This window comes from Scyliorhinus torazame, chromosome 7 (genome assembly GCF_047496885.1).
Source record: "Scyliorhinus torazame isolate Kashiwa2021f chromosome 7, sScyTor2.1, whole genome shotgun sequence".
Classification (NCBI taxonomy): domain Eukaryota; kingdom Metazoa; phylum Chordata; class Chondrichthyes; order Carcharhiniformes; family Scyliorhinidae; genus Scyliorhinus; species Scyliorhinus torazame.
Genome location: NC_092713.1, coordinates 226,168,735 through 226,194,604, shown reverse-complemented (window position 1 = coordinate 226,194,604; position 25,870 = coordinate 226,168,735). Strand labels below are relative to the sequence as shown.

Here is a 25,870-nt window from a genome sequence, read left to right as displayed (position 1 = left end):
CATATCGACACCTCAAGAAATCATCTTTATACTGCTCCATCCCAGATTTCAGTTTCTTCTTAATGGATTGTTCACCAGATCTATATACAGCTCACACCAGCACTGCTTTATCCTGCATTGGCTCTCCTGAGCAGTTCACTCAACAGATTCAGTTGAGATCCTGGTCTGTTTTTGTCTCTGGCCTTCTCTTCCATATTTGAAAATGATCCATCTTCAGTTCTTCACAGCCCTGTTCCTTGTTTGCTGGCAGCTACAAATCTCTCCTCCTTTATTTCAAGCCAAAAGCACAAATTTACAGGGTGTGTGACGTCAGTGTAAGTTCTGGCCGCGTGACCTGCTCTCTGCCGCCGTGTCTGGTGGACGACTCCACCGTTCATACATAAAGGCCAGTCGCCACCTGCATTCTCAACTTAAAAGCTGTCTGTGTTGACTCTGCCTACGGTGCCCTGCTACAACATCTTCAAAAATGGCTTCTAGCATTTTCCCCATGACAGACGTTATGGTAACTGGCCTGCAGAAAGTATCCGAAAACATTCTATGAATTCCTCATCTAGTCTACCTTTACTAATCTGATTTTTCCAGTATAGCTGGCAAATTGTCTATGATTATTACTGTAGCTTCCGAACAATCTCCCATTATCTATTCCATTATACCAGGTCTTACTGTGTGGTTACCATTAGGAGGCCTGTATATCACTCCCATGAATTCTTGCCGTTACTATTTCTCATCCACCCAAACTGCTTCTACACCCTGGTTTCCTGAATGAAGGCCATTCCTCTCTTTGGTGTCAAGAGGAGAATATTTAGGGGATAGTGATCATTGCATCAATGTTTAGTTGGCTATTGATTGCTCCTGGTTCTTTTCCAGAGTAAAAATAATTAACTGGGGTAAGCAATCTTCAGTGAGGTAAGAATGGATCTGGCCTAGAGAAACTGGAATCATAGATTAGTAGGGAAAACTGTTTAACTTGGAGTTAGTTCAAGCACAGTCCAATGAAGGAAAAAAGTAGAGCAAACAAATCCAGAGCTCCTTGAAAGAGACAGGGATTAAGCAGCAAAAGCGTGCTTATGACAGACATATAATACATTTGAGAACCAGACTGATATAGAAAGTTCAAAGGGAAATTGAAGAAACAAATAAGAGAAGCAAAGGAACAATATGAAAAGAGACTAGTAGCTAACATAAAAGGGAATCCCAAAGCCTTCCGTAGGCATATAAATAGTAAACGTGTGGTCTGGGGAATGAGGCTGATTACAGACCAAAAAGATTCATGCATGGAGGCAGGGGACAAGGCTGTGGTATGAAAGGAAAACACATACATTGCACCTGCTTTACCAAAGAAGGTATTGGCCAAGTCATGGTGAGAGAGGAGGTGGGTCATACATTTGAAGCATTTAAAATTGGTACAGTGGTGGTATTGAATAGGCTGTCTGCACTTAAAGCTGATAAGTTACCAGGGCCAAACGAGCAGCATCCATGGATACTGAACGTAATGAGTGTGGAAATTCCGAGGCACTGTCTTATTTTTCAACCTTCCTTAGACTCAGAAATGGGGTCATAGAACTGGGGAATTACAAACGTTACACCCTTGTTCAAAGAAAGGTGCAAGATTAACCCAGCAACTCAAACCCAGTCAGTTTAACCTCACCTAGTGGGAGATTTTTTAGACTTGAAAATTATAGACAAAATTAAGTCACTTGGGCAAATGCGAATTGATTAAGGAAAGTCAGCATGGATTTAAGGGAAGTTAACATGGGACAGCATGGTGGAGCAGTGGTTAGCACCGTTGTCTCAGTGCCAGGGACCCGGGTTCTATTCCAATGTTGAGTGACTTTGTCGAGTTTGCACATTCTCCCATGTCTGCGTCGGTTTCCTCCCATAGCCCAAAGGTGTGTCGGTCAGGTGGATTGGCTATGCTAAATTACCCCTTATCCAAAGGTTAGGTTAGGTGGGGTTACGGTGATCGAGCAGGGGGTTGGGCATAGGTAGGGTGCTCTTTCGGAGGGCCGGTGCAGACTCGATGGGCTGAATGGCCTCATTCTGCACCGTAGCAATTCTGCACTCTGGGGATGCTAGGATTCAAGTTTTTTTTGATTGAGGACATGCTGTTGACATGGTGTAAACGGGCTTCAAAAGGCACTTCATAAGTGTTGCAAAACAGACTTGATAGCAAAGTTACAGCTTATGGAATAAAAGAAACAGTAATAACATGGATACAAAATTGGCTGACTGAAAGGAAACAAGAGTACAGGTAAAAAGTTGTTCATCGAGCTGAAGGAAGGTTTATAACGAAGTTCCCCAGGGATTAGTTTCAGGATCCATGCTGCTCCTGATATATATTAATGATCGAGAGCTTAGAATACAGTACACAATTTCAAAATATGTGGAAGGTATGAACCTTGGAAATATTGTGAAGGTTAAGGATAGTGTTGAAGGACATTAATATGTTTGTGGAATGGGCAGACAATTGGCTGATAAAATTTGATGCAGAGAAGTGCAAAATAATTCATTTTGGTAGGAAGAATGCAGAGAGACAATATAAAGGATACAATTCTAATGGGGATGTAGAAGCACAGAATCTGGGGTATATATACATAAATCACTTAAGATGGCAGGGCAGGTTGAGAGCACAGCTAATAAAACATTGGGCTTTATCATAGGTGGATCTAGTACAAAAGCAAGCAAGTCATGTTAATGTGCGGCACGGTAGCACAGTGATTAGCACTGTTGCTTCACAGCGCCTGGGGCAGAGGGAGGAGGCTTTAGCTGGTCAGTAGAGTGTGGTATAGAGGGCGGTTTGATTGGGAGGAGAGTTGTAAAACAGAGGGATTGTTAACATGAGTAGAGCATGGTGGAAAATGACAACAAAGCAGGTTTTCAACAAAAAAAAAAATCACCTATACCCAGGCACTTTTTTAATATGGCAATTGAGCCCCAGAGCAGTCCATTCGGCCATGTCCAACAATAGAAAACAATGATTTAAAGGGGCCTCGCATCTGTTAGAATTCAGTCTGAGCAGCATATCAGTCTGAGCAGCATATCAGTCATTACTGCCTCAGACCTTGTGACTCCAAAATCTCATCCCGCAACCACTCTGGGAGGTTATGACCGCCACCTTGAAGTGCTCATAATAACCTTTATTAGTGTCACAAGTAGGCTGACATTAACACTGCAAAGAAGTTACTGTGAAAATCCCCTAGTCACGACACTCCGGCGCCTGTTCGGGTACACTGGGGGAGAATTCAGAGTGTTCAATTCACCTAACAAGCACGTCTTTTGGGATTTGTGGGAGGAAACCAGAGCGCCCGGAGCTGACACGGGGAGAGCGTGCAGACTCCGCTCAGCCAGTGACCGAAGCCGGGAATCAAACCCAGTTCCCTGGCACTGTGAAGCAACAGTGCTAACCACTTGTGCTACCGTGCTGCCCCGCTTGCAACCAATGAAATGCTTTTCAACTTCAAGTAGCGTTGTCATGCATGACAATTTGCACACATCAAACGTCCACAAACAGCAGTGAGATAATGATACGATAATCTGTTTTAGTACTGGTGTTCGGCTGATAAATACTGAAAAGGGAGAAATTCTTAAATAAAAACACAAAATGCTGGATAAACTCAGCAGATCTGGCACCATCTGTCGAGGGAGAAAAAAAAGTTAATGTTTGGTCCATATGACCCTTCTGCAGAAAAGGAGAAATTCTTGTTCTTCCTAAACTGTGAAATCTGCTTTTCTAATGCTGGTGGAGGGATAAACATTGACCAAGGCACTGGGGATATCATCTCTCGTCTTCAAAATAATGCCATAGATTTTATATATTTAGCTGAACAGACAGATGGGGCCTCAGTTTAATGCTTCAGCCAAAAGATGGAAACTCTGACAATGTGGTTCTCCCTCAGTGCTGCACTGGAGCATCAGTCTTGAATTTTTAAATTCAAAGATGGCCACCAAAAATAGAAAATATAAGAGAGAGTGTGCTACCAACAACTGGAAACCAGAAAGATGAACAGGGAAGCTTGCGGGGTTAACAGTACAGAAGCTAAAAAATTTCTGACATGTTGAAACATGCATTTTGAATTAAGCTAAGTCTTCATGGGAGGAGTTGATTTTGGATTCAATGCTTTTAGGGTGATGTAACTGATGGGAGTAATAGGCAAATACCTTAGGAACCAGCTAGTGGAGCTTAAAATGCATTATATTTTATATATGGTGATGCTCAGAAGGCTTGCAAGGAGGGCATTTGAGGGCATCTGAAGCCAATAGAAAAACATTTCAGTGGCAATGATATTACGGGCAGAGTTAGGTAATATTGCATAAGCATTAGTGTTGATGATGGATATGTAAAATTTGAACTAATATAAAACAAAGAAAAGTACAGCACAGGAACAGGCCGTTCGGCCCTCCAAGCCCGTGCCGACCATGCTGCCCATCTAAACTAAAATCTTCTACACTTCCTGGGTCCATATCCCTCTATTCCCATCCTATTCATGTATTGGTCAAGACGTCCCTTAAACGTCACTATCGTCCCTGCTTCCACCACCTCCTCCGGCAGCGAGTTCCAGGAACCCATTACCCTCTTGTGTAAAAACACTTGCCTCGTACATCTCCTCTAAACCTTGCCCCTCGCACCTTAAACCTCTGCCCCCTAATAATTGACTTCTCTACCCTGGGAAAAAGCCTCTGACTACCCTGTCTATGCCCCTCATAATTTTGTAGACCTCTATCAGGTCGGCCCTGAACCTTTGCCGTTCCAGTGAGAACAAACCGCGTTTATTCAACCTCTCCTCATAGCTAATGCCCTCCATACCAGGCAACATCCTGGTAAACCACTTCTGCAGCCTCTCCAAAGCCTCCACTTCTGTTAGTGTGGCCTCCAGAATTGAACACTATACTCCCAGTGTGGCCTAACTAAGGTTCTATACAGCTGCAACATGACTTGCCAATTCTTATACTCAATGCCCCGGCCAATGAAGGCAAGCATGCCGTATGCCTTCTTGACTACCTTCTCCACCTGTGTTGCCCCTTTCAGTGACCTGTGGACCTGTACACCTAGATCTCTCGGACTGTCAATACTCTTGAGGGTTCTACCATTCACTGTATATTCCCTACCTGCATTAGACCTTTCGCAATGCATCACCTCACATTTGTCCGGATTAAACTCCATCTGCCATCTCTCCGCCCAAATCTCCAAACGATCTAAATCCTGCTGTATCCTCTGACAGTCCTCATCGCTATCCGCAATTCCACCAACCTTTGTGTCGTCTGCAAACTTACTAATCAGACGAGTTAAATTTTCCTCCAAATCATTTATATATACTACGAACAGCAAAGGTCCCAGCACTGATCCCTGCGGAACACCACTAGTCACAGCCCTCCAATCAGAAAAGCACCCTTCCATTGCTACTCTTTGCCTTCTATGATCTAGCCAGTTCTGTATCCATCTTGTCAGCTCACCTCTGAACCCGTGTGACTTCACCTTTTGTACCAGTCTGCCATAAGGGACCTTGTCAAAGGCCTTACTGAAGTCCATATAGACAACATCCACTGCCCTACATGCATCAATCATCTTTGTGGCCTCCTCGAAAAACTCTTATCAAGTTAGTGAGACACAAAACCGTGCTGCCTCTCGCTAATACAACTCAGAACTGTCAGGACACCGAAGCTTTGTACCTGGTTCATGCATGTTTGGAAGGAGTTGGTGGTAGAAGTTGGAATCAGGAGCGAGAATATTGATTTTTTGGTGCAATCTGAAAATATTGGCTTTGATTTTTTTGCAAATGTTCAGTCCGACTACAGTTTAGCTCCTGCACCATTCAATAGTCAACAACAAGTTCCTTCTCCTTTCTGAACTTCTTGATGAGGTACAATACCATGGGTGCTGGGTGGTCTTGAGGGTCTCACTCAAATGACCATTTTTCAAGTGAGAGAGGCTATGCAGCTACTGTCACCTGGCAATACAAACACTGGAAAGACCAAAGCCAAGCCACCACCTGTCTTAATTTGATGGCCACATATCTAGCATGGGCTATTGGATACCAAAGAACAGGGAATCCCAGACAATACATTCACTTTGCACCCCAATCTAAAGATGCTGAAGACCTGAACATCTCTGCCAAGTGTCCATGCTGAGACCAGCTGAACTATGTATTTTTTAAATCCACTGAACTATTCAGAGAGTCTTTTCATCCACTTTAAAAGTATAAACATTTTACCAGCATCTCACTGCAGGAAATCTCCTTTTATTTATTTCAAACATTAGATAGTCAATGGAATTGTTGCAATACTTCACAGAATAAATGCAAATAGTTGCTATTCTTATAAAGGGAGATGCAAGGATATGTATCACAATATAGAGCAGCTCATGTTAGGAACGAGGAGCCAGGTTTGTGCAGAGCCAGGAACAAAGGACGTGAGAGGGGAATGGCCGGGACCATTGGGAGGAGGGGGGGAATGACAGACTAAGAAGGGTGGCGGGGCATGTTGATATTTCTGCGGATTTAAAGGACTCTGCACCTGAACAAGTCCGCAGCTATAAACAGCCCTAAATCATGCAATGCCTTGTGTATTATCAACAAAAATTATCCACCAACAGTTAGTTTTATGTCCTGTAATCAAATTCCCCAACAGGTGGATATGCGAACATACTTGGGGTTTATCTTAAAAATAATCTTTAGGGGCAGCATGGTGGTGCAGTGGGTTAGCCCTGATGCCTCACGGCGCCAAGGTCGCAGGTTCGATCCCGGCTCTGGGTCACTGTCCGTGTGGAGTTTGCACATTCTCCCAGTGTTTGCGTGGGTTTCACCCCACAACCCAAAGATGTGCAGGCTAGGTGGATTGGCCACTCTAAATTGCCCCTTAATTGGAAAAAATGAATTGGGTACTCTAAATTTATTTTAAAAAGATTGAATTGATCAAAATATATGCTGCATGATTCTGTACAAATCAGTTTGAGAAATACTTGATCAAATCCTTGATCAAAGACTTGGAATGTGAATCACTAAAGCAATGAATGGAAAAAACAGACTGAATATGTTCCATAAAACATGGAATGGACGGTTTAGAATCAACAAAAAACAAGACCCGATGCCCTCTGGCAATGGCAAAATATGAGGCAGCCATTCACAAACTACAAAAACTATTTGTGATCAAAACCAGCTTGAGATAATGGTGGAATCGCCTATCCCGTCCACAGCATGGTTTGTGACGGGCAGGAATAGAGAATCTAGCAGGAGCCGAAAAGTTGGAAACCCGCCAAGATAAAATCATATTGTAATTCAGCCAATGGCGGGTTAATGGTAGGTTAGCCTTCCCATTGGCTCGTGGCATGTTAGCACATTTTCATCTTATGAATGCTCATTAAAACAGCAGCCACTGGCATCCCATCAGGCCTTCCAATCTTGGAAATGTGAAATCACATTGGTCTAAACCCATTTATAAAGAGTGGCATTATCAGGGTGGTCTTCAGTTCGCAAGAGACTTTTGAGGTGAATGCAACAAAGCCTTTCTGTCGTATTGCAGCACTGCTCCTGATGCGCTGTTCAACACTGCCGGGGCAGATCAGTTTGTGCCCTCCATCTGTATGCTGATCTGGTCTTCATGGACAGTATCGTGCAGCTGGACCCATGGACCCTCCAGTGTCACCGAATCTGATCAGTATAGCGCCTGGGGTTGGGGAGGACAGGGTCCCCTTTCCTCTGATGCCACACACCAGTGTCTTTCTGGACAGCACAGTGCCGCGGGACACACATATGCAACTCGACAAAGGTCCAAAGTTTGACTGCAGGTGGAGTGCTAGGTGAAATAGCGGTTTGGGAGAGAGCGGCCTGTCAAAGATGGGAGTGCAATGTGGGAAAAAAGCACGAGGGCTCATAATGGCAGGCAGAGGAGAAGAAAGTTGGACCCCAAAAAGGCTGTATGAAAAGCTCACAAACAAGTAAGCTAAAGGGATACCACATTTTTTGCTGGAAGGGGTGCACAAATACTCCAGGTGCGGTGGGTAGGGGTCCAAATGGGGCATGGACGTCTCACAGATGGGCTTGAGGGGTGGTTGAATTGACGAACTGACTTCTTTGAGTCTGCTAGCCTTTTCCCTCTGGGCTGCGAACATCCTGCCGCCTGGTGAAAACAAGTGGAGAAAGTGATGAGTGTGTGCTGGGCTAGTGTTTAAATATGACACCGGAGCTTCAAACCAGCTAGTTTATGGCAGATAGGTGAATCAACTGCCGGCCTGCCAGGAGATTGGAGGGGAACTCACCTGTTCATGATTAATGAAGTTCCAAGTGCAGAATGTGGTGTGCAATTCTGACCAGCGGGAAACGCACTACCGGAGCTGCCCGCCACTGTACACTCAACACCCCAAATGGGTTTTGACTCAGACTGAGGCAAACTGCACAAGAACACCGACAGCAGCTGCAGAGAAAGGCTGTGACATATTTAACATTTCAAAACCAGTCATTAAAAGTCTGAGAACCAGATTCTGAAACCAGCTGCACATCATGCAGCCATCAATCTGTTTCAAAATTCATCAAGAACCAAACTCCTAGATATTCAGCAACAAGAAACTTAACAACCTGCACTGAACTCTTCACTTTAAAAGACCCTCACTTCAACTTTAAATAAACAAATCCATCTGAGAAACTGAGATTCGAGATCGGGGGGGTGGGTGCGAGAGTGATTGAGTGAGTGAGTGATTGAGTGTGTGTGTGTGTGTGTGAGTGAGTGATTGAGTGAGTGTGTGTGTGTGAGTGATTGAGTGAGTGAGTGTGTGTGTGTGAGTGAGTGAGTGAGTGCGTGAGAGTGAGCGCGAGCACGTGCGTGAGTGTGAGTGCATACGTGAGTGCGTGCGTGTGCGTGCGTGTGCGTGCGTGAGTATGTGCGTGAGTGTGTGCGTGAGTGTGTGCGTGTGTGCGTGAGTGTGTGCGAGTGTGTGTGCGAGAGTGTGTGCGAGTGTGTGTGCGAGTGTGTGCGAGTGTGTGCGTGAGTGTGTGCGTGAGTGTGTGCGTGAGTGTGTGCGTGAGTGTGTGCGTGAGTGTGTGCGTGAGTGTGTGCGTGAGTGTGTGCGTGAGTGTGTGCGTGAGTGTGTGCGTGAGTGTGTGCGTGAGTGTGTGCGTGAGTGTGTGCGTGAGTGTGTGCGTGAGTGTGTGCGTGAGTGTGTGCGTGAGTGTGTGCGTGAGTGTGTGCGTGAGTGTGTGCGTGAGTGTGTGATGCTGCTTTCAGGGTGTGTGAACGAACAGCCTTTTTGATTTTTAAACTCATGAAAGCTTGCTGCGGAATGAAGAACTTATCATACGAGGAACGTTTGAGGACTCTGGGTCTGTACTCGTGGAGTTTAGAAGGATGAGAGGGGATCTTATTAAAACTTACAAGATACTGTGAGGCCAGGATAGAGTGGACGTGGAGAGGATGTTTCCACTTATAGGAAAAACTAGGACCAGAGGACACCATCTCAGACTAAAGGGACGATCCTTTAAAACAGAGATGAGGAGGGATTTCTTCAACCAGAGAGTGGGGAATCTGTGGAACTCTTTGCCGCAGAAGGCTGTGGTGGCCAATACACTAAGTGTCTTTAAGACAGAGAAAGATAAGTTCATAATTAATAAGGGGATCAGGGGCTATGGGGAGAAGGCAGGAGAATGGGGATGAGAAAATATCAGCCATGATTGAATGGCGGAGCAGGCTCGATGGGCCGAGTGGCCTAATTCTGCTCCTCTGACTTATGGTCTTATGGAATTACTTAATTGGAATACACAATCCAAGATTAAGAAAAAAAAACACTTTCCATAGGAAACAAAGCATACTGATTATGGGCAGCAAGAGAGAAAATACATTGGGACAAATTATTTCCATATGAAAAGATTTTTGTTATCAGCACGACTACTCAGCTGGTCATGCCTGATTTAAGTTAGCACTATCCATATAAATGTTGGCAGAACATAGATAGTAATCGGTGATGCTGATATAGCTAATGCAGAAATAAATCACTAAGCGTAAGCAGAGGACAATCGGCCTCATTTTACATGCTGACAGGTCCCAGCGTAACCATCAGCATGGGCTGCCCTGGATTTCCTTAGGTATTCTAGAGTTAAGTAGGATTCCTGGAAGTCGCAGACCTCATCATGAGAAACCAGTCTTCCTTTGTCACTGTTGGGATCGCAAGATCCAGCTAAAAGTTCTAACTGCCCTTTAGTGATCACGTCCTGCACAACTCCGGTGGCAAAGTGATCAGAAATTAGATTACTGGCTTAGAAACTAGTCCAGATAAACGCATGGTTAGGATGTGGGACTTGCTGCCACTTGAGTGGTTGAAACAGATAGTGTTTCAGTGGCAGCTTTATGCAAAATTAAGGAAGGAACATATGGGAGCAAGGTGGTGTAGCCATCTGGGATGGCCACTTACAAAGGGAAACATGGCCACTTACAAGAGAAGTATGGCCACTTGCAAAGAATCACGGGAAATATGGCCAATGCAGGATCCAGATGAACTCAGAGCTTAAGAGCACATTTGCCACTAGATAACCAGACACTATCGAAAAGAGCGCGAAACCTCCGAAGAATAATAAGATCACTGTCATGTGTTCAGTCTCTTTTGGCCCCGGCGCACCGGCACTCCCTTGGTCCGGGCTACGCCTGATACCAATTGCAGCACCACGACCAGAAGCAAGTTCAAGACCAACGATCGCTACCAGACGGATGAGCCCAGCAGAAACGAAGTCACTTCTCCAGACCCAGCCACGCAAGATCCGAACAAAAGGCCTTGTTCCTCTGCATAAAGCCAGATGCCTGAAGTTAAGTACGGGTTGTTGTAGTGTAAGGTGTAGTTTAGCTTGTAGTGTTTTATGTTGCATGTCGAAGTAATTCTTATGTGTAAATAAACTATCATTGAACTTGAACTAACTAACTGGTTGTTTGGTCTTTGATCGATATCCGGTAAAACCTTGTGGTGGTATCATTTGATACCAGGCGACTCTGAAAAGCAATATGATCATTAATAACTGTCATATCAGTGTCCAGTTAAAAAGAGCAACATTATTGACGTCTCCGGTGTGAATTGGCAACATTATTGGCGACCCAGATGGGACTCGACCTAGAAGTGATTTTGTCACTCCGAGAGAACCCACAAAACTTTGAATTAGAAATCCAATTGGGAAAAGTTAAAGAAACCACAAGTGTAAGGCCCATATCGATCAAATCACCAAGATTTGGAAGTGTGTATTATCTTGCATGCGTACTAACAGGAATATAAGGTAACCTCGTTAGTTAAAATCCATCGGGAGTATTGTGAACCGGAAAATGGCTTAGGCCATACCCGCTGTTCGAATCGCTGCCTTATTCCCCCATCCCAAATTTACGGTAGAGAAACAGAGATTACGGTAGGGAAAGAGATACTAGTAGCAATGGCAGCAAAGGCAATGGAACGCCTAATGAACCCGCAGGGACCAGAGGTTGCAGCGACCAACAGAGCAGAGCAGTGCCCCATATGGGAAGAGGAATTGAGAAAGTATTTGAAGGGGAAAGGATGGCCCTTTTGGTCCCAGTTTTGTTCAAATGAAGAGTCAGGTCCAGGAAGCATAGGACAAACCTGGTGGGACAATCTAACCGAGGTACATAAAAAGAACGCGGGGAAAATTCGTAAGCCGATGGCAATCGTGTCCTGTCTGGCACAATTGCGAGTCACAGAGGAGGTCGTGAGGACGCTCCGCAGACAGCTAATTGAAAAAGAGGAGAAGAATGAGGGAAACTTTAGTGCATGTGAGAAAATTAATGAGCAACTCCGGGAACAGTTGGCAGCTAAAAGACAAGGAGATGGCTGATGTCAAACGGGCACACCAATCTGGTTTAGTTCACATTAGTAGCTTTCAGACCGAGTACAATAAGGCCTACCAAGATGCACAGCGCGCAATTTTGGTATAAGAGACGTAAAGGAACAATGCGCAGATTTGAAGGCAGCTTTGCGAGCACTCCATAGTTCCACTACAGACCAAAGACAGAGTTCAGTAGACCACGCCAAATGTAGGCAACAAATATCAAGGTTACAGTCACTGCTTTCAGTGCAAAACGGATTCAGAGACACCTCTGGACCGAATTTAGATCAGGAGAATGGCCCCAGTTGGCAAGAACTAAATGAAAATGCCCAGAGATATGTAGAAGACACTGAGAATCAGAATAGAGCCCCCCAGGCCCCGAAAAGGAAAGCCCCCGCACCACCGACTGCATAGGCAGCACACAACCCCATGAATCCAGTCACCACGCAGCGCAAGTCACCGATTGACGATGAACCCGATTTCGTGTACACCACCCCACTAACCATCACCCAAGTGAGAAATGCCTGTGCCAAAATTGAACCATTTGAACCTACAGCAGACCCGCATAATTTCTTTGAGCGAGTAAGACAGCAAACGGTTATGTACGGTCTAGACGAAAGGGAGGAAGTTAAGCTTATAGTCATGAGCCTTGACCCGTTCGTTAGCTCAGCATTACCAGATCCACAGAATGTAGGAGGAGGAAGCCTCCAGGAGATGAAGGCAGCTATTTTAGACTCAATTGATTACAACAGAGGAGACCCCGTAGAAGGTCTAAACCGATGTAGACAAAAGGGAGAGTGTCCGACTGCATACGCAGGACGCCTTTGAATACACTTTAAAGCGGTCTTTGGGGATTTAGTCCGCGCACACTTAGATAGCGACAACACAACCAAGTGGGTCCGCACTTTAGTCTCCCACGCCATAGAAGTAGGTCAAAAAGCCTGTGTGAATTATGACCCTGCAGACGCCACACATAATGAAGTGTGGGTTTTAAAGAGACTGTCCAGAGCTTGGGAACAATCCCGACATAGAAAGGCAGATCAGGAGGAGGCAGAAGTCAATATGAACCCAGTAAGGATACATCAGCATCCCGCATGGGTAAATGAGGGTAGAAAAAGAGAACAGCACCCCAGAGCACAGGCACCACGAAGATGCTGTCATTGTGGACAGCAGGGACATTACGCCCGCGAATGCAACCCCCCCCTCCCGAACCAGCAACGGAACCAGCAATCGAACACCCCACCGAGGAACAATGTTAGGCCCATACATAGCATTAGCGCTCGATCAGATAATGCAGCGACCAATAGCACAGATTGACGGTGTTCAGACTCCCCAACTTGGGTCTGTGGCTCACTCTGGGACAAATCAGGCAGACCAGTAGTCACAGGCACAGTCCGGGGACATCCAGTGGAGTTCCTTTGGGACACAGGATGGTCCCGCACCACTTTAAACTCCTCCAATGTTTCAGCGCGACAAATGGCCCACCACAGACACCACTCTTAGTGGATTTACAGGACATGTACAGCAGGGATACATTACGGCCCCCCGTAGATATTCAACTCGGAAACATAAAATACCAAGCACCCCGTTGTTTTAGTGGATTTGCCCCAAACAGCAGAGCACATTTTAAGAATCAACCTCATGAGCTCACACAACCTTTCATTTGACTCCCTGAATAAGTGTGTTTGGAAAATGGCCAGAACAGCAAGAACCCCCGCCACACTCACAGTAGGAGACTACGAACACAAAATATGCTCAGTGGGAGATTGGTTTGACCCACAAGCGATTACCACAGATAAAGATGATTAGAGAGGTCCTAAGGAATCATAAAACATCCATCGCCCAGCACTAGCACGATTGTGGAAAAATTCCGGGAACAGTCATAATTACAGGTCCTGATCCCAAGCCCCAGAGGCAATACGGTTTCCCACAGCAAGCCGAGGGCGAGATTGCAAAAGTAATACAAAGCTTGCTAGATCAAGGCGTAATTCGGCCTGTAGCCTCAACAAACAATGCCCCAATTTGGCCCGTAAGAAAACCAGACGGTTCATGGAGACTAACCATAGATTACAGAGAACTCAATAAAGTACCTCCATTAGCAGCCCCCACCATTGCCACAAGTCTCAAAACAATGCTAAAGCAGGGAGTACATGCTAAGTATTTTACGGTACTGGACATTAGCAATGGCTTTTGGTCCATTCCTTTAGATAAATCGGCAATACAAATTCGCCTTCACGTTCCAAGGACAGCAATATACATGGACATGCCTTCCTCCATTTTTCACCGACAATTGGCAAACGGCCCATCTAAATTTTCCCGACCTGAATGCCTCATTCAGTATGTGGCCGACTTGCTCCACAAACTGACACAAGGGAAGAGCACGTTAAGCTTCTTTCAAAATTTCTAGGTCTCCTACACTCAATTGGATGTAAAATTAACCCGAAGAAAGCCCAGATCCCAAAAGAAAAGGTCCTTTACTTAGGCACCATTATCACAGACGGAAAGAGAGAGATAGAACAGAAACGGATTGAATCGATAGTTAAATTGCCCTTGCCCCACAATGTCACTGCACTCCGGTAATTTTTAGGATTAGTCGGGTGTTGTACGGACCATATAGATGGTTTTGCCACAAAGGCAGCCCCACTTTCCGAGCTCCTTAAAAAGAACGCCCCTTGGGAATGGTTTCCTCAGCACACGGACGCCATCGATGAATTAAAATGCGGCCACATTCTCTCTACGCCATGGAAGTAGTGACCACCGACCGAACCCTATCGGCCGTACTACTTCAAGAAAGACATGATCGTTTAGGACCCGAAGCCTATGCCTCACGAGTTTTGGATACAGTGGAGCAAGGATTTTCAGTCTGCGAACAGCATTTGCTCGCAGTCTTTTGGCCAGTTCAATATTTTGCATATATCACAGGCCTCAACCCCATAACGATTTTATCCGAGCACACCCCAACGCACCTACTGTTAGATAGTAGGTTAAAGGATGGTTCAGTTAGCCAGATCAGAGCAGCTCGCTGGACCCTGCTCCGACAAGGAAGGGACATCACAGTTAAACGGACAAAGACCTACACATTTTTAGCAGATAATTTACAGTATGAAGTAACCCCACACGAGTGCCAGATCATTGCAGCCAAACACCACACAGGACCTTTAATTCCAAAATCGCTACACCCATGTGTAGGTAGTAAAGCACAGAATCCCCAGACCACGGATAACTCTTAAAAAATGTATGTAGATGGTCCCTCCACCATTGATAATGGAAAAAGAATAACAGGATGCGGTATTTATGTGGAAGACGCGCAGGGATGCGCATTAGAAGAGATATCATTAAAATTGCCATGTCACTTAGGATCGCAGACAGCCAAATTGGCAGCAATTGTATATATAGTGCAGCACCCAGATTCTTTCCCGACCCCCACAGATATATATTCGGACAGTTTATATGTCTGTAACAGTTTGACAGAATTCCTGCCTCTGTGGGAATCTAGAGGATTTATATCCGCTGACGGTAAACCCCTACCCTCAGCCCCATTATTGAAGCATTCTTGAAACAGCTAGAGACTGCACATATGGCATAATTAAAGTCAGAAGCCATCATTGTTCATCCCCACCCGGTAACGTAAAGGCAGGCACCCTAGCAAAGGCAGGATCACGACACGGTCACTTTTGGCAATCCTGCCCCCGAGAGTGAGCCGATACACGCAGTCCAGGTGTCACAGACAAATAATGAAGATTTAGCCCAGGCCCAAAAGGCAAGCGACACACTTAGACAAATTTTAGATGGTACCTTCCCAGCCCCCTACGACAAATTCAAGGACACACTGACGGTACAGAACGGAATAATTTTAAAGAATGGAATTTATGTGGTCCCCACCCAGGACAGGAACCTAATTTGCCAATTTCACGATGGACACGGGCATCAGGGGATAGAAACCACCATTGCCCACTTAAGACCTTTGTGCTGGTGGCCCGATTTAAAAGCGGACATCATGCATTATATTGAAAATTGTTCAATTTGCGCACAAAATAATCCAGAAAGATACTCCAGAAAAGGTCAGTTAAGGCACACCCGACCTGTTAATGGCCCATGGATGAATTTACAGCTTGATTATATTGGTCCTCTCCCCCCCCCCTGCAGAAATGGTTTTAAATATGTGTTGGTAGTGCTCGACACCTTCACAAAATGGATGGATGCATTTCCCTCCAGGACAAACACGGCTAAGGCAACAGCCAAGATTTTAACGCAGCAGATATTTACACGCTGGGGACTCCCCCGCAGCATTGAATTGGACCACGGTTCTCACTTTACAGGCAGAGTTATGCAGAATGTCCTGACAATTTTCGGCATAAAACAGAAATTCCATATTGCTCATCATCCACAATCCAGTGGTACGAATCGGACCCTGAAAGCTACTATTAGGAAAATGGTGCAACAGCACAACACTACATAAGAACTAGGAGCAGGAGTAGGCCATCTGGCCCCTCGAGCCTGCTCCGCCATTCAATGAGATCATGGCTGATCTTTTCTGGACTCAGCTCCACTTTCCGGCCAGAACACCATACCCTTAATCCCTTTATTCTTCAAAAAACTATCTATCTTTATCTTAAAAACATTTAATGAAGGAGCCTCTACTGCTTCACTGGGGAAGAAATTCCATAGATTCACAACCCTTTGGGTGAAGAAGTTCCTCCTAAACTCAGTCCTAAATCTACTTCCCCTTATTTTGAGGCTATGCCCCCTAGTTCTGCTTTCACCCGCCAGTGGAAACAACCTGCCCGCATCTATCCTATCTATTCCCTTCATAATTTTATATGTTTCTATAAGATCCCCCCTCATCCTTCTAAATTCCAACGAGTACAGTCCCAGTCTACTCAACCTCTCCTCGTAATCCAACCCCTTCAGCTCTGGGATTAACCTAGTGAATCTCCTCTGCACACCCTCCAGTGCCAGTACGTCCTTTCTCAAGTAAGGAGACCAAAACTGAACACAATACTCCAGGTGTGGCCTCACTAACACCTTATACAATTGCAGCAGAACCTCCCTTGTCTTAAACTCCATCCCTCTCGCAATGAAGGACAAAATTCCATTTGCCTTCTTAATCACCTGTTGCACCTGTAAACCAAATTTTTGCGACTCATGCACTAGCACACCCAGGTCTCTCTGCACAGCAGCATGTTTTAATATTTTATCATTTAAATAATAATCCCTTTTGCTGTTATTCCTACCAAAATGGATAACCTCACATTTGTCAACATTGTATTCCATCTGCCAGACCCTAGCCCATTCACTTAGCCTATCTAAATCCCTCTGCAGACTTCTAGTATCCTCTGCACTTTTTGCTTTACCACTTATCTTAGTGTCGTCTGCAAGCTTGGACACATTGTCCTTGGTCCCCAACTTCAAATCATCTATGGAAATTGTGAACAGTTGTGGGCCCAACACTGATCCCCGAGGGACACAACTAGCTACTGATTGCCAACCAGAGAAACACCCATTAATCCCCACTCTTTGCTTTCTATTAATTAACCAATCCTCTATCCATGCTACTACTTTTCCCTTAATGCCATGCATCTTTATCTTATGCAACAACCTTTTGTGTGGCACCTTGTCAAAGGCTTTCTGGAAATCCAGATATACCACATCCATTGGCTCCCCGTTATCTACGCACTGTTAATGTCCTCAAAAAATTCCACTAAATTAGTTAGGCACGACGTGCCCTTTATGAACCCATGCTGCGTCTGCCCAATGGGACAATTTCCATCCAATTGCCTCGCTATTTCTTCCTTGATGATGGATTCCAGCATCTTCCCTACTACCGAAGTTAAGCTCACTGGCCTATAATTACCCACTTTCTGCGGCTACATGGGACACGGTTCTCCCATTCGCCGTTATGTTTATTAGAAACACAGTATCAAGTTCCACGGGATTCACCCCCCACACCCTCATGACCCACGAAAGGAACTGAATATTTATTCGGACTTGATTTGGCCAGCCCCACAGTCACTGCCCTCACCCACAAAAATGCAGTTGAACAGGTCTCGGAAAATATTAAAGACGCCTTGCTCGCTGCAACTGTCCGACTAGGTGCTAGGAAAAAGCAGAGTAAGGCCTGCTTTGATAAAACAGTCCACCCAGTAGAGTATACAGTCGGTCAGCAAGTGATGGTTTCAATATACAACCCAAGTTCATTCCTCTCCCCTAAATTTGCAAGACCCTACTCCATTTCAGATAAAGTGAGCCCCTCTGTATACAAAATAGCATACCCTAATGGAAAATCAGGTTGGTTCAATATCAACCAGCTTAAAGTTTATGGAACCCAATGCAGCCACTCACACCACGTCTCCCTGGCAATGCCCACTGACAACCTAGACCCACCCTCCCCCAGCCAGGACAGCACGTCCACAGACCCGACCGTGTCTCCGCCCACAGGAACGACTTTCCACCTTGAACTTGATTCAGACGCTAGCGACAGCGCTCCAGACTTATTTGAAATCAGCGACCAATTGCACAACCGCCCAGGCTCCAGTCGCTCCAGCCCCTGGAACCACGACCAAGACATGTTTGGCCCTTATACCCTCTTTCATTGCCACAGCCAGAGCCACCGCCAGCGCCCGACGAGAGAAATTTGCCCTTTGCAGCTACCGCCCCTCATGACCAAAGAATTCCCCATTGGCACCGCGATAACTAGTATCAATTGATAAGGAACGGCGATTCAGATCCCACAACGGCCCACGGCACAAAAACGCCAGACACGAGTTTGGCAACCGGGAAATGGTGATGACTCAGAGTCTGGCTCCCGTTACGGTAATCCTTTCGCGACGCTTTTTCATACTGAACCCTGAGGTGTCCAATGATGAGAAAAAGGAACCGCATGTGAATTAAGGTGTCCTATTTCCTGATGGAGCCTGCCCGCTTTCTTTCTTTCTGATCTTACATGGTTTTAGTTAATGCCACTTCGACATGGAATTTCTTGATTCAGTTTATTCTTCCGGTCTCACATGTTTTAATTAATGTCGCCCATTTATTAAATTTCTTGATGCAGTCATGATTACTCTTCTGCACATTGTCGGAGTCCATGTTACAACTTCTTTCCGCTCGTGTAAGGTCACCCAGGCACTGGAGTAACGGCACTAATCCCCGCCCTGCCTAAGGACCCCCTATGTATTCGGTCAGCCAAGCTCGGGTCGTGGAGCAACGGCACTGATCACTGCCCTACCCAAGGACCTGGTTTAGCACAGTGGGCTAAATAGCTGGCTTTTAAAGCAGACCAAGGCAGACCAGCAGCATGGGTTCAATTCCCGTACCAGCTTTCCCGAACAGGCGCCGGACTGTGGCGGCTAGGGGCTTTTCACAGTAAGCGATTTTCATTTAGGGGCAGCACGGTAGCATTGTGGATAGCACAATTGTTTCACAGCTCCAGGGTCCCAGATTCGATTCCGGCTTGGTCACTGTCTGTGCGAAGTCTGCACATCCCCCCTGTATGTGCGTGGGTTTCCTCCGGGTGCTCCGGTTTCCTCCCACAGTCCAAAGATGTGCAGGTTAGGTGGATTGGCCATGCTAAATTGCCCTTAGTGTCCAAAATTCCCCTTAGTGTTGGGTGGGGTTACTGGGTTATGGGGATAGGGTGGAGGTGTTGACCTTGGGTAGGGTGCTCTTTCCAAGAGCCGGTGCCGAATGGCCTCCTTCCGCACTGTAAATTCTATGATAAAAGTCCACCCATTCTTGCCCTGCCGCACACGCACCCCATGTTCCCGCCATTGCGAGTAATTTGGAAAAGTTCTTAACACTCCTTACTGCCCTTATCTGTTCTTTTTGCGTGTGGTTTAAAGAATGCTTTTTGTCACAGTCTCTGCACTCAACTCTTTACTTTCAGCAACTCTTTGATCGCTACCTCAACTGCTATTTACATGTTCAACACAATTGGTTGTAACAAAATTTGCTGCTATACGCATAGAGCACAAGCTGCGAGATTCCTTGCATTTTAACAGAATTTTTTTTTTTTTCCGGATGTCTTATCTCCAAAATGGTTATTCCAAAAGAGAAAAAAAATGAGGGAATCACACATGGTGACGATTCTAATGGGTAATTGAAGTTCAGAACAGAAAGACAAACAAAATGAGATATTAACCAAGGGTAATAACAGATATTATGCTTGCACCCCCAGGAATATACGAAGAACAAATAACAAAAAGACAATCATCGTTGGATCCCTACAGTTGCGCACGTTGACAGCCTTTGTACCGCACACCACACCTGCCCCGGACATGACCATGCAATATGAGACCCCTAGCCTGGACACCACACATGAACATGGTGCGAAAACATTGTAAAGTGGTATTCCCTCTCCTATACAGAAGCCCTTTTGGTAATAGCAATACTCTGCAGTGTCGTTCAGACACTCAGACTCCGCAAATGGCGAAGGAGAGCCTCCCGCTCCCCGATACATACACTCCGAGCCCCTTTCCTTGGAATCCACCAAACCCCACAAACCTTTTTTCTGACGAAATAAAGATTGTATTTTTCTATAATTGTACTGAATTAAGTAGAGATGTGATGCTGCTGTTGTTGTTTAAACTTTTGTGTTGTACATAAGTTTTGTTTGATATTTGCCAGCAGCACGAGTATAGCTTAGGTAATGACAGTTAGAGGTTCCCTTGTGTAAATAAGTTAAATGTATGATTAAATGTTTACAGTGGCCCCCTAGGATTTATGAATGTGTGATGTATTAAAAACTTAGGTAAATGCTCCAAAAACATAGGACAGAGCAGTGTAGAACCAAGGGTAACCGGCACACCAAAGACAGATAAGGGAACAATAGTGTGATCCACCACGCTTCGCGTTCAGGATCAAAAGGACGGGATGTAGCCATCTGGGATGGGCACTTACAAAAGGGAAACGTGGCCACTTACAAGGGAAGTATGGCCACTTACAGGGGAAGTATGGCCACTTGCAAAGAATCACAGGAAATATGGCCAATGCAGGATCCAGATGAACTCAGAGCTGAAGTGTATATTTGCCACGAGATAACCAGACACTATCGAAACTCCCAACCGATTTGCATTCCAATGGCCTATTTCCCCAGAACAAAAGACTTGTAACCCAGGAAGCCCAGACAGCCAAGGTCAATGACCACTCAGGACATGCCCAGCTATTAAGGCACGCAATCCCTTTACTGGCTAAAATCGGAGGCAGTAATCGAAGCCTGCCGAATTATTGGGTCCAAAGCTAAGGACTGCCCAAAAGAGCACGAAACCCCCGAAGGATAAAGAGCCATGCCATGTGTTCAGTCTCTTTTGGCCACAGTGCACCGGCACTCTCTTGGCCCGGCCTACGCCTGATACCAATTGCAGCACCACGACCAGAAGCAAGTTCAAGACCAACGATCGCTACCAGACAGATGAGCCCAGCAGAAACAAAGTCACTTCTCCATACCCAGCCACGCAAGATTCGAACAAAAGGCCTTGTTCCTCTGCATAAAGCCGGGTGCCTGAAGTTAAGTACAGGTTGTTGTAGTGTTAGGTGTAATTTAGCTTGTAGTGTTTTATGTTGCTTGTCGAAGTAATTCTTGCGTGTAAATAAACTATCATTGAACTTGAACTAACTAACTGGTTGTTTGGTCTTTGATCGATATCCGGTAAAACCTTGTGGTGGTATCATTTGATACCTGGCGACTCTGAAAAGCAATATCATCATTAATAACTGTCATATCAGTATCCAGTTAAAAAGAGCAACATTATTGGCGTCTCCGGTGTGAATTGGCACAGTGGGGAAAGAGGTCATTAGAGTGGGAGAATTTTTGTGAAGCCTGAAGCATAAATACTAGTATTTATACCAATTGGATCAATAGCATGAGTGTTATCTGCTGTCGATTCTATATAATATGTAATCAATAAGAAAGTACTTTCCTAGAAGGCTCACTTGCTTTACTTCTTCATCGCTATATGGCTCTAGGTTTACACTGCAAATTCATTACAGGTACAGACTAGAAACATCTTCACACTGATGCTAAAGTTGCAATAAATATGCATCAAGATATCTTGCACTTCTAAGCATAAAGCAGTGCCTCATACTGACAACTTTTATCAATGCCAGCGATAAAACAACAACTTTGGCTGCTTGTACACATTTGAAGTTGATCGGCAAACAAAAAGTGAGCTGATAAGTAAAGATAATTATTCAGATTAACACCAAGGAGGGGAAAAACGTCTATTGACGAGACATTGTGAGCGAATAATGGCAAATATTAGTTTTAGGTTTTCTAGCTTCATGTCAGTTTCACTAGGTGTTGATTAATTCTTGAGGTTTGTTACCTCAATTTGACTGAAATCGGGCCAAGTGAGGTAAATTGATTATGAATGTCCTGTGAAAGAAATTGAATCTTATTAAACTTACATGCTATAGAAACAAATTAATAATTTACGCTTTGTGGTTGAATAAATCTGTGATAAAACATATTTTAACCACCTTTATGCAAATCCCTTCAGCATGGACATATAGGAGAAACACCTCAAAATTGCAGATAAAAAAATAGGAGAAAACTGTACATAGTCCACCCAGAGTACATGCATGTATGATGGGCTAAACTACTTCCCCCCCCCCCCCCCCATACTTTGTGTTTCATATCTTATGTAATCATTGATCATTCTTCTTAATTCTTACATGGCTAATTCAGTTCAGTTTCAAGTCAATGCCAACCCCAGGTTGTTGATAGTAGGGAATTCAGGGATAGCAATGCGATTGAAAGTCAATGACCTTCCTTCCGTCATAACGGTAGAAGTGGGGATATTCAGATAACTGCACAATCTTCAGTACCATTTGCAACTCCTCAGATACTGAAGCAGTCTGCCATATGTAGCAAGACCTGCAAGTGGCAAGTTACATTCATGCCACACCAATGCCATCTCCAACAAGAGAGAACCTAACCATCACCCCATGACATTCAATGGCATTACAATTGCTAAATCCCCATTAACATTCTGGGGATTACCACAGAACATAAATGGTGTCACAGTGGTCAGCACTGCTGCCTCAGCGCAAGGGACCCGGATTAGATTCCAGCCTTGGGTGACAGTGTGGAGTTTGCACGTTCTCCCCATGTCTGTGAGAGTTTCCTGCTAGTGCTCCAGTTTCCTCCCTCAGTCTGAAGATGTGTCGATTAGGTAGATAGGCTATGCTAAATTGTACCTTAGGTGTCCAGGTTACTGGGATAGGGCGGTGTGGGTGGGCAGTGAGGCTGGGTATGCTCTTTCGAAGGGTCGGTGCAGACCCGATGGGTCAAATGGCCTCCTTTTGCAATGTTGGAATTTTATCATTCCATGAGAAACTGAATTGATCAGCCACATAAATACTGTGGCTACAAGAGTAGATCAAAGGCTGGGAATTCTATGGTGAGTAACTCACAGGATTCCCCAAAGCCTTCCACCATCTACAAGGCACAAGTCAGGAGTGTGATGGAATACTCTCCACTTGCTTAAATGAGTGCAGCTCCAGCAATATTCAAGAAGCTGCACACCAGTCAGGACAAAGGAGCCTGCTTGATTGACACCCCATCCACCACCTTCAACATTCACTCCCTCCACCACTGAAGCAGAGTGGCAGCAGTGTGTACAATGTGCATAAGATGCACTGCAGCAATTCACCAAAGCTCCTTCGACAGCACGTTCCAAGTCCACGACCTCTAAGGACAAGGGCAGATGATGTGTGGGACCATCATCTGCAAGTTCCCCTCCAAGTCACTCACTATCTTGACTGCCGTTCCTTCACTGTCACTGGGTCAACATCCTGGAACTCCCTTCCTAACAGCACTGTGGGTGTATCTACACCACATGGACTGCAGCAGTCCAATAAGGTAGCTCACCACCACCTTCTCAAGGATAACTAATGATGGGCAATCAATGGCCTCCTTGCCAGCAAACCTTACATCCCATGAAATAATTTTTTAAAACAGTTACACAACTGCTAAATTACCATTTACGTTGCTAATTTCCTTGGTTTTTTATTGAATATGTTTTTGTAAACCCCAAGAGCAATTTTGAATTAAAAGAACCTGTACGTTGCATTCAACGGAAACGCGCTGTGAAATACATGCACAAATAACAAGTCATTTGTGGGAGCACCGCAGAACATAAAAAATCATGAAAACATGAGCTAATAGTTAATGTTTAATTTCACATCGACTGTACAGGAGCCAAATTTGAACAGTCAGCAACCCACTCGGCAAGTACGCAACTCTGGGTGTTCACAGGGTGTTCCGAGCTATCGTTTCATTAGCAATAAGTACTTCACATTTAATCGTGAACAGAAACTACACGAGCATTTTATTCAGGACGCAATTGCAGCATTGACTGCCCGCCACCCACCCCCGACACACGAATAGAGACACCAACGATCATAAACATAAAACCGATGTGAATGTTTACCTTCATGCAACAAAAACCTTCCCAACGGAATTAGGAACTTTATTTGCCTCTATGCTGCAACCTAAGAAATGACCGCAACAGGAATATTTAAAAGAAAACCCTGTGCATCTCCTATTCATTTGTCGGAACTCCAGAAAGGGGGGGGGGGGTGGGGGTGGAGGAGAAGAATCTACAGTCAGCAAGTCTTCTGCGACACGTATGCAAAGCTGCAATACTGGCGACACGCGTTAAAGTTAAATTGCCCGATGGGTTTCTGTGACAGTGACAATCCTGCCGGCCGGCCGGGGCGATGCGGCTTTTCAAGCTGGGGGGTGAGAATCCCCCCCAAAAAATCCAAACGCACCGAACGCCATCGGTGTACATCGCGGTTAATCTTTACTCTGCACACACACACAGGGGGAGAAAGCTGCATTGGAAGCATTCATCCTGCAAACCGAGAGATCAAAGCAGCGAGAATCTCTTGGCAAACGCGAGGCCGGCTTGTGTTGCCCGCACCGCTCAGGCTGGGCGATGGAGAAATCCCCCTCCATGTTTTAAACCCAGGTGAGAGAAAGAAAGAGAAAGATGGGTGGTGGGCACATCTTGAGGGCATCGCTCCCTCAACCCCACTCCAAGTCACCGACCTTCGGTGGATACAAACATTCTCTCCTTCTCCCCCTTTTAAAATTTTTATTCTGGGCGATGTTTGCCCATAACCCCGCTTTAACCGCGCGCGCGACTCCCACCCATTAACGGTCGGTCGTTCTGTCATTGACTCACTCACCGCCTCCCGCTCTGCTCAGTCCGAAGCCCAGGCTCCAGCTCGAGGACCCGCTTCACCCGGAAGTGCTGCGCCTGACAGCGCGCGCGCCCGAGCAGCCCAAGCACGTGCCGCGGGGGCGTGGGGGGCGCCCGCGGGGTTCCGTTCTCTGCCAGGGTGGGAGGCGGAGCCGCGGGGCGAAGCGCCTCCGCGCACGTGACACAATCAGCGCTGGCAACTGCTGGTCCACATGTCCTTGACTATAGAAAGCACCTTCACCTCTCTATATATATAAAAAACCTTATAAAGCACCTGAGGGAGGATTCATGGAAATTAATGGTTCAAGAGCAGCAAGGAGTAGAGATGATTGCCAGCATGCTTTGAAAATAATGCGCTGACATATTTTGCAGGAGAGAGAATTTGGTGCAGTGGGGATGAGGCAGTTGTTATCTGGTCTTTTGCAAGAAAAGGAGGTGTCCAAGAGTTGGGGAGTTAGCGACAGTGAAGGCCTGAGATAGTGCAAATTGGAGGAGGTGCTGTCCAGCCTTTTTTGTGAGTGGTCGAAGAGAGGGAACCAGAGACAATGAGACCCAAGAGCTGAGGCCAGAGACATTAATTAAGTGTGCAGATAGTGAGTGACTGGTGAGATTGAAGTTTTTTCACCCACTGAACTGGGCCAGTGGTTTAGAATCACAGAATTTACAGTGCAGAAGGAGGCCATTCAGCCTATCAAGTCTGCACTAGCCTTGGAAAGAGCACCCTACTTAAGCCCCATGCCTCCACCCTATCCCCCTTATCTCTGTAACCCAGTAATCCCACCTAAACTGGTGTTGGGGAGATGTATATACAATGTTAAACTTGTAGCATAACTAGTTAAACAGCATAATATAACAATGAGTATGATG

At 45.5% G+C, this 25,870-nt stretch overlaps 1 protein-coding gene across 1 annotated transcript in view; it reads right to left on the bottom strand.

The window, feature by feature from the left end:
* The window catches only part of LOC140426867 (sideroflexin-1), a 116,860-nt gene extending 91,713 nt beyond the window's left edge, over positions 1–25,147 (bottom strand). The window contains exon 1 of the mRNA XM_072512108.1: positions 24,990–25,147. The gene's annotated coding sequence lies outside the window, so the exon portion shown is untranslated. The remainder of the gene's footprint in view (positions 1–24,989) is intronic.
* Between the last annotated feature and the right edge of the window lie 723 nt (positions 25,148–25,870).